We start from the raw sequence: 9,050 nt of genomic DNA on the forward strand, positions 1-9,050 counted from the left end.
GAAATTCCATTCATTGGCAGTTTATCATATAAAGTACCTAATGCATACCGAAACACTAATTCAAGGTTTCATTTCATAAAGCTAATTGTTTAAGTAAGTCATAGTTTAGTTCCAAAGATAAATTTGAAGCTTAGATACTAGTGGTGTGTATACACTGTGTTGTCAAACCCCTAATTGCTCAGCTGTATATGTTGGTCGAACAGGACGTGCAATCCGCACCCGGATGAAAGAACATAAGACCTGTTTCATGAAAGGTTATGTAATTTCCCAATTTGCTAATCATCTAACAGAAGAAGAGTGACTTCGTACCAAAATTCCTTCATTCCCAATGCAAAGGGCTAAAGCCAGACTTTCTTGAAAACTTTCATTTCAATAAATGCTAGGAGTAGTTTCGTAAGGGCATTTACTTTTTACTTGATAGAAGCTAGTGTCCTAACATTCCCCGACAAACGCCTATGCGCCTCGCAGGGTGGTATGTTGATGTAGATAGGTGTAAAAGAATGCGATGCTAAAAGAGAGCTTTCGGTTTGGGGAGGGGTACTCCTATAGCGCAAAGATTAAAAAAAAGGACTTATTCTCGTATCGACAGCAGAGCGGAATTCCTGCCTGGGAATAAGCTCCCTACTATCCATGTGGAGAGGAAGTTCTCTGTAGATAATTAGAGTCTTTCGAATAAAACATGAAAAAATATCAGAACCTTCACCTCTGGGAGAGAGAGAGAATGAACGAGGAAAATTAACCACCCTGATTCGTTTCTGGGAAAAATTAGGGTAATACCAAGCAGCTGACGGCAAGTCTCCCCTTGTTACTTTCACTCTCGGCGAATATAATTCTGAGTCTCTCGCTCTTTGTGGTTATGACAAGGCCTGGTTTTGACACCCGATAAAATGCTGGAGGATAATACCTAATTAATTTTTTTTTACTTGAGCCCAGCTTTATCTTCATTTTAGCATCAAAGGATGGTTGCTCTTGATTATAAAAAGGTTCGACAGGGAAGATTTATTAGACCGTAACATTATGAGCAGAGATTGGTAATTTAGAGAATGATGCAAGTAACTTGTAATCCTTGAAAAAATAGGAACAAATAAGAGATCAGGAAGAATACATGTAAAAAAAGAATCTGAAAACCTCATTATCATGCGGAAAAACACATTGAAAACAAAAGTCTCGATTGCAAGACATGATGTTGGAACTCAGCTGTTTCTAAATAAGATGCGAACAGCCGATTTTTTACTCTAATCCGTGTGGTGACAGACTGGGGGATATATTTTTTCCCAGGAACACAATTTGTGAGTTGGTATGTGAGCTTGGAGATTGTACGGAGAGCGAACAAATGCCAACGATTATCAAAAATGCTCTCAGCGTGGTGATGAGTGCATACCGATAAATTTTTTCTCTATATTTTCAACAAAGAATTTGCACTCGTAAGGCATTCCAAAGTTATTAATTTCATACAGTGGCCTAACTATGGGGAGGATGAGGGGATAGATCCCCACCAAAGCCTCAGAGAAATAAAAAAAAATATTTAAAACTATTGTCTAGTTTGAAATATGATAATTGCACCTGCTGAAAGTTAAATTTTTAGTGCCAAAATGATGTAAAATGCATTTCCAGGCATGTCATGTTTCAAAAACTTTACCAGATTTTGCCTAGGGGTTAGGGGTTGCCACCCAGGCCATTCCATGCCCCCCCCCTTCCTCAAGGCATATTCCTAGTTACACAACTGTTTTGATAGTTATTTACATTTACAGCCCTTTTTAAGTATACCTTAATTCTCCGAGAAATTAGGATAGATTAGTCGTCAGAAATGCGAGTGGCTACATATGAAGAGCCACAACAAGCATGGCTCACAGACTGGAGAATCGTTGTGGTAATTACCATAATTTACTTTGTGCCTTAACAATGTTGATCCCTTTCTTCCCTCCTAAGATTCATTTAGTCTTATATCCAGTTAAACGGTAAACTAATACGGAATATCTTACATTTAATCAGTCTTTCCTTTGGCGTTACCTCCAGTTGTGTACTTAATAATGTTTTTATTTTCAATTTATTACAGTGAGTTTTTTTTTGCGTTTTTTACGTTTCTTTAACTATGAATTCTTCACTGTATCGCTGAAAAATTGCAGTACTGCTTGGTGCGAACGAATGAATATGTAAATAGATGTCGTTGTGTGTAATTGGTGATTGGATGGATCACGAATATTACAAAAGAGTACCTTCAAGTCGTTATCTAAATGTGTTTTGACCCGTCGCATTGAAATAGGTTTGCAAATGTCGCCACTCTTGTCGCTGACGGACGAATTGATCCGAGTTTCACGGGGAAATAAGGTATAATATTGGGTATTAATCGATATCTACACTTATATGAGGTGATCTACCAAATTCATTACTTTTCAATACTTTTCGGGGTTGGTGTGGTGGGTAGAGTGTTGACTTCTCACCCTGTGGGCTCGGGTTCAAATCCCGGCGGTGGCAGAGAATTTTCAGAGGCTGCCCGATCCCTGCTTGAATGATATGTGGAGGACATTTCAAGCGCAACACTCCGTTCGTTGGATGGGACGTTAAGCCGTGGTCCCCTTGGCGCATTTCGTTAAGAGCAGGCAGGTGCCGACGCCGGGTTTCTCTCCACCCTTCCTCACCTACCCTTCCCTCATGGCGCAAATGACCTAAGCTGTCGGTCGCTTCCCTCAAATACCATATTATCAATGCTATTACTCGCTGTGAAAAACTTTATAATGCGAAATATTGGAAATAAGTGGATCGCTTTGCATTCACTGCGGATATTTTTACATATCTAATCCAGTCCAAAAACCGCACGAGGCCAATCACAGAGGACTCACAATAACAAGAGAAAAAATTTAATAATATTAAGCAACATAACCAATAATGAACAAAAATATTAAACAGTATTTGTAAATAAATAACAAAGAATAGTAAATTTCATCGGGTGGTGCGAGGAATATGGGGAAAATTACGATAGTGATGTTGCAAGATGAATGAGGGATAAAAAAAATGATCAAAATTTGGAACACATTTGGCATAGGAGTTAATGGAAGAAGGAAGTCTGAATAGAAAAGAACGTTTAGAGACAGAAAGGCGGAATGTGAATCAATGAAATAGGTCACTCGGCCTCGTCGTGCGCGAAGGAGCACGAAGGAATTTTGACGACAGATTATACAGAACCGAAGTGGCAGCAGAAATCAGCCTTATATGGCATGGAATTGTGCTTCCTTTATGTAGTTCCCTTGCTCCGAACGAATACTGAGGTCCACGTGCGACCAGGCTTACCTCCCTCCCCCACTTCCCCCTTCCAGCCCCACAGCCTTCCCCTCCTGAGTCGTCCCCTTCTGTAATTCCCTTTTACACGCTTGTCCGCCCTCTTCCGAGAACTGCAGAGCTAAGTGGGGGACCCAAGCTTCACCTATCACACAATGCGCTCAAAAGCTGTGAAGGAAAGACCACGCTTAGCGAAGGCCACGGCCGTCCATTCATCAATCTCAGTTTAGTGGACTCCCAAACTTTCCCTCCTCAAAACCCCGACACACTCCGCAGTTTAGAAATAAAAGAAAAATTCGAGTTCCCATCTATCATAAATCCCCTCAAAGACTCGAGGTTGACGCTCCTCATAATAACGTGAGAGGGTGATGTGACGAAACTAAAGCAAAGCAAAAAGTACATGGTCATATATTTCGAGATACAATTCTCATTTTAGTGCGTAAATATTCCATTCAGAATACTTAATGCGTCATCATCAAAGGCACAAAGAATCGTGTGTTAGGGAGAAGGGAATGACATGTTGTAACTCTTTCTTTGACGCAATGGAGATAGTGAGTGACATTCAACGGACAACTGCTCTCTACAGATGATTAAAAATAAAAAAGTGTTTGGCAGGGGATTATAATATGCCCTTGATCATCACAAATATGAATATAATTTTAAAAAGTAAGACGTAAACGTTCGGGCAGATGGTGTGAGCTTCCATGAAGCTCAATTTGCTCAAAGCAACACAACACTATAATGCAAATACACTAACATATTAAGCTTTAATAATAACCGAAGAATACTTATACCGTTGGCATAGGGTTTGTGAATTCTGTTTCCTTGATTTATCTTCTATTAGTGGGCATTACAAACAAGGAACTGACCCAGGGATAGCGAAAAAGACCACAGATAAAGCATATCTAAATGTCCTTCGTTATTCTTCTAAAAAAAGTAAACATCAATAACTCCTAACTTAAAAAATCGTGCATATTGCGCAAAAAGATTCTCTTATAGTAATTAAAAAACAAATGAGAATTATAGTGAAACCGAGGACTCTCGAGATTTTGACGACGTTCTAGCTGAAAATTTATCGAAGATATCACAAAATAATGGCAAAGAAGTGAATTTTAAGATGTTTGAAATACTGGCACCGTGATTATATAGGTAATGAAATACACTGGTCTACATTAGACCTTTCTTGAGCACTAGACCTGGCTTTAGTCATGCAGGCGCCTAGTATCCCTAACGCCTAAGTGCGAAAGATGAAGTCACCAAGACGACCTAGCTCGATAAAATTCAATCGAGCCATGTCTGGCTAATATGGAGGCTTGCGCATCGTTACAGTATTGTTATGGGCCAAAAAATCACGAAAAAGCAATGCAGTATGAGCCGAAAATTGCCGAGCTCATAAAAACATTTACGTCCACGTTTAGAGGCAGCCACAGGCAAAGGAAACGATGAATGCAGCTGAAAATTTTATCACACGATAAAGCAATGTATACCAACATAATAAGAAACTTTAGCTAATAGTACTTCCCAAACTCGCGACAAATTAAAATTAAGATCCCTTCATTTTTCTCGCACAACGGAAAATAGTTCGCGGTTTAAACCTTTCAGCGCTGGATCCCATATGCTCGAAGCATATTTAAGGTGTGGCCGGACGAGTGCGAAATAGCACACATTTTTTACTTTCATCCGAAAATCTTCGCACAACACGAATCTTTGCTACTGCCGCGAATATTTCTTGTACGTGTTCTCCACGATAGGTTCGCAGTTATCGTAAATCCCAAATACTTCACTTCATCTCATTACATACAGCAGAAAACAACGGATGGAAAACCTCCTCGATGAAGTAGAATACGAAGCGGTATTTCGGGTCTTACGACCGTCACAAGATTCGCCAATCGCTAGGAGAAGTCGTCCGTGGTTGAGGGAGGAAATCGGAAGCAAAAAAACGAGAGTCATGGTCTCGAGGAAGAAGAGAGAATGAATGGCGAACATTCTGCGAGGGCTGACCTCGGCCGGAAGGGTCACTGTCAAGGCAAGCGGCAAGCGAAGGAATCGCGTGACTCTGCTCTGCCGAACAGCGTAATAATTCCCTTATTATAAGAGTGGAGAGTCACGGAAGGAACTCGATAGAGGCTACGCCCTGCACTATTCTCCGCATATTTTTTTTCCCACCGTAGTCCTTGATGAACCGTATTTCTCAATGGGACCAAGGGTGCAGAATTTCGTAAGCCAGAGATATATAGATTTGAGAAACCTAGGGGTGCCATATTATCAAATAGAAGTTCCAAGCCGACTTATTAAAACCTACCGGCTACCTCTTCCCTGAAATCCCATCATAGCTCCTTCGGTTGATATAACATCATCAATTTCATCATTTACAATCTCCATCAGAAATCTTCTTCTTTGAATTCCTCTTCAATTTCTGCGCCCCTCCTAAATTCCAAAAAGAGCGGATGAGACGGTCATGTAAGTGAAGTAATACGTGATATCTGAGTGTACTTAATGTGAGTTTTTTGTTGTTGTTATTATTTATTGTTATACTTTGTTATATTAACCTATGCTCACAAATAAAATTTAAATGGTCTTTTAGAATATTTTTGGATTTAATGCAAATAAATCAATAAATCAATCAATCAATCAATAAACGTTTCAAGGAATATTCACCATTACTTGGGTGTGAAATATCAAATTAAAACAAATCGAGTAAATTTTCTACGATATATAAATGAATTTTGGCAGCCATGAATCACCATTTCAATGTAATTTTTGGAATTGGATGCCCAAATACCCAGAATTATCTTGCATGCTTGTGATTGGTCGCCCACTGCCAAACACGCTAGGGGTGGCTCGCGGAGTATTATGCATTTAGATTCTGATTTATGTACATGCAAGTGTATGAGAAACAATTATCGTTTGACTTTTATTTGCACCAAGGATGAAATTTAGCAAGAAAAACTCATTTGGGGTGGACGGGATTGGAACCAGGATCTCCCAATTGCCGGTTTGGTATGGTATGGAATTTGATGGAGGCCGCTGATATAGTAAGTTCATTTGCGCAACGTGGTAGGTGTAGGAATCTACGGATGGATAAAAAACTCACCGTCAACATTAGCCTGCTCTTAAAAAAATGCGTCAAGTGGACTTCGGCTTAACGTACCAAACGACGGACGGCATTCACAAAGCTTTCGAATCAGGGATCACGCTGCTTTTGAAAAATCTCCGCCTTCGCAGGGATTTCAACCACGGCCGGTAGGGTGTGAAGAAACTCCCTAGCTACCACACCAACCCGACCCCCAAAAAATATTTCTTACTCTGAACACCAACATCAAAGAGTTAAACAACAGCTAAGTTCTCCTTACTTGGAAGGAATAATTCTCGGAATTCTCAGAAACCCTAGAATTATTCCTTCAAATTAAAAGACGGGAAAAAAATAAAATTATCTTTACTTTTAAACTGTGTTTTTGCTCCAAGGGTAGTGATGCCTATAGCACAATAAAAATATATTGTATTCCTTTCCATATAATAGTTATCGTAGCTCCCAGATATTTGATTTCATCCAATGTTGACTCATATAGCATGACACAATGCATCCCTTTTATTTGGGACTTGCAGATGGGCCTTGGATCGTGACCTCAAGAAAGAAACAGTCTCTCTATCTTTCCCTCCCGTCCACCCGAAACCTGTTCGCCCACGCGAACTTCTTTTAATCTCTCTTTCACAGTCGGTCGAAAGGCATAGAGACTCCTTTACTTGCGCGTGATGCACTTTTTTTGGTCACTTTTCACAGAAAAAAAACATTCTCGATTCCCCCGACAAAGTCGTGAAACAGTGAATATGACCAAGAATACAAAACGGAGCTCTTTAATTTTTTTTTTAATTCCAAGAGATCGTGACGTCACGTCTCGTCGGGAATATAGTGTTTTACTTCCCAGATAATATCGCAGACGTGACGTCTGGTAGTTTGTTATTTTGATTTAAGACTTCTTCAACCTGAAACCTAACCCATATACAGTGTAGGTAGTAGCACTCACTTCCTCTTGTGCCGAGGAAAATTAATTCCTTCCTTTAAAGACTCTGAATCGTAACATTGAAACGCTACCGTTTTAAAGATGGTGCTTCCATATCCTTGCAAGCCATATGTTCCATTTATACCTTGTAACGTGCATCTAAAAGTCCTGATATTTTCTACGATATACATCATTACGATATTGCTACGAAATAGTTTTTTAGAACATAGAACGAGTTTTATGTTCGGGAATATTAAATTTTATGAGTTTTTAGAGGAAGAATATTCTGGAAATAATCAAAGAAATAGTCCATTAATGAGAAAATAAGGCAATAAAATTTACTTCTCTACTCAACCAGCATCTCTTTTTCAACTACGATGAACTGACTTGACCCCACAACCGATACGTAGTAACTCATGGTTTTTATTTATTTATTTTAGCTATGTATTTAACACCAAAAACAGTACTAAGGCTTTTCATTGGTTTTATAAACAAAATAAATCATGTAAATATAGTTATTAAAAATCTCATAAATAACAACCATTTACAACATATAAAAAACATAAAAAAGGTGGGTATCAAAAAGACAGTCTTTTTAATTGGCTATTGAAATTGGTGCGTGAGTCGTTTTTTGCGCTGTGATTGTTTGCCTACCGACTGTTTCCAATCCGTCCATCTTCAAAGATACATGTTAATACACTTCAGAATATCTTATTTACTTACTATAATTTATATTAAATAATAAACATAATTCCAAAGAGAAATCTTTAAAAAAACTATTGAATCAATCAATACATGAAGTCTAATGAGTAGTAAATTTAAATGAAGTGTGAGGTGAAGTAATCAACACGTTAGAAAAAATGAGAAACCTGCGTCATTAAATACAGTGCAGTTTATGTTTTTTTAAGATTAACCCATTTTAATTATTTTAATTTTACTTCTTTTTAAATGGAATAAAATTCAAAAGATCACCACAATGTGAAACCGGCCTTTTAACTTTTATCGGCAACGATGAATAAGACCAAAATTTCCTACCCACACTAATGGGCAATGTTTGAGGAATTTTACTCTACAAAATTTAATGTAGTCAATAATTGCTATAAAGAAGCTTTAAATTGCTTAAAATTTAAAAGTTATGGATAAGCATAAATAAATATACCAATGGAAACACTGACCTGTGGCTTGAGTACCAATTGAATGCTCTTTCAGAAGCATTAGGAACTTGTAATTAATCGTGAAAATTGAGAAATGGCTCAAAATTCTCCGACTTGAAAATTAAAACACTTTCCAATGTTAAATTCTCATTTTAACACCGAGAAAAAATATTGCCACAATGATCATCCCTGCCGGGATTCGAACCCGGGACCTTTGGATTAGAAGTCCAACGCGCTATCCACTGCGCTACAGGGACCTGAGAGAAAACGGAAGAAAAACGCGTAGTGGCGGCACTGTCTCCGACGCGGGCACTTGAATCCAAGCAGATGGTCACTGGCGGCGAAAATTTGGTGCTCCATCAAATACCATACACGAGCGGGGAAAGCTACGCGTACCGAAACAGCAGAAGATACGGAAGATAGCTTTATGTTACTGAATGATACCAGGTCTGATGCGCAACAAGCTTTTCATTCTGACGGAAGAGAAATAACCAAATAATCAGCCTTAAAATATGTATGTTTTCTAGCTTTCATAATAAGTTGTTAATAATGTTCATTAATACGTTTCATACCATGACACTTAATAATGGACACAATTTAGAGCTTGTACTCGGAGGTA

The 9,050-nt window shown here is 38.6% G+C and overlaps 1 non-coding gene across 1 annotated transcript; it reads right to left on the bottom strand.

The window, feature by feature from the left end:
• Positions 1 to 8,615: 8,615 nt before the first annotated feature.
• On the bottom strand, positions 8,616 to 8,688 carry Trnar-ucu. Its single transcript has one exon. It is a non-coding gene; the product is annotated as a tRNA-Arg (tRNA).
• Between the last annotated feature and the right edge of the window lie 362 nt (positions 8,689 to 9,050).

This window comes from Ischnura elegans, chromosome 8 (genome assembly GCF_921293095.1).
Source record: "Ischnura elegans chromosome 8, ioIscEleg1.1, whole genome shotgun sequence".
NCBI lineage: Eukaryota > Metazoa > Arthropoda > Insecta > Odonata > Coenagrionidae > Ischnura > Ischnura elegans.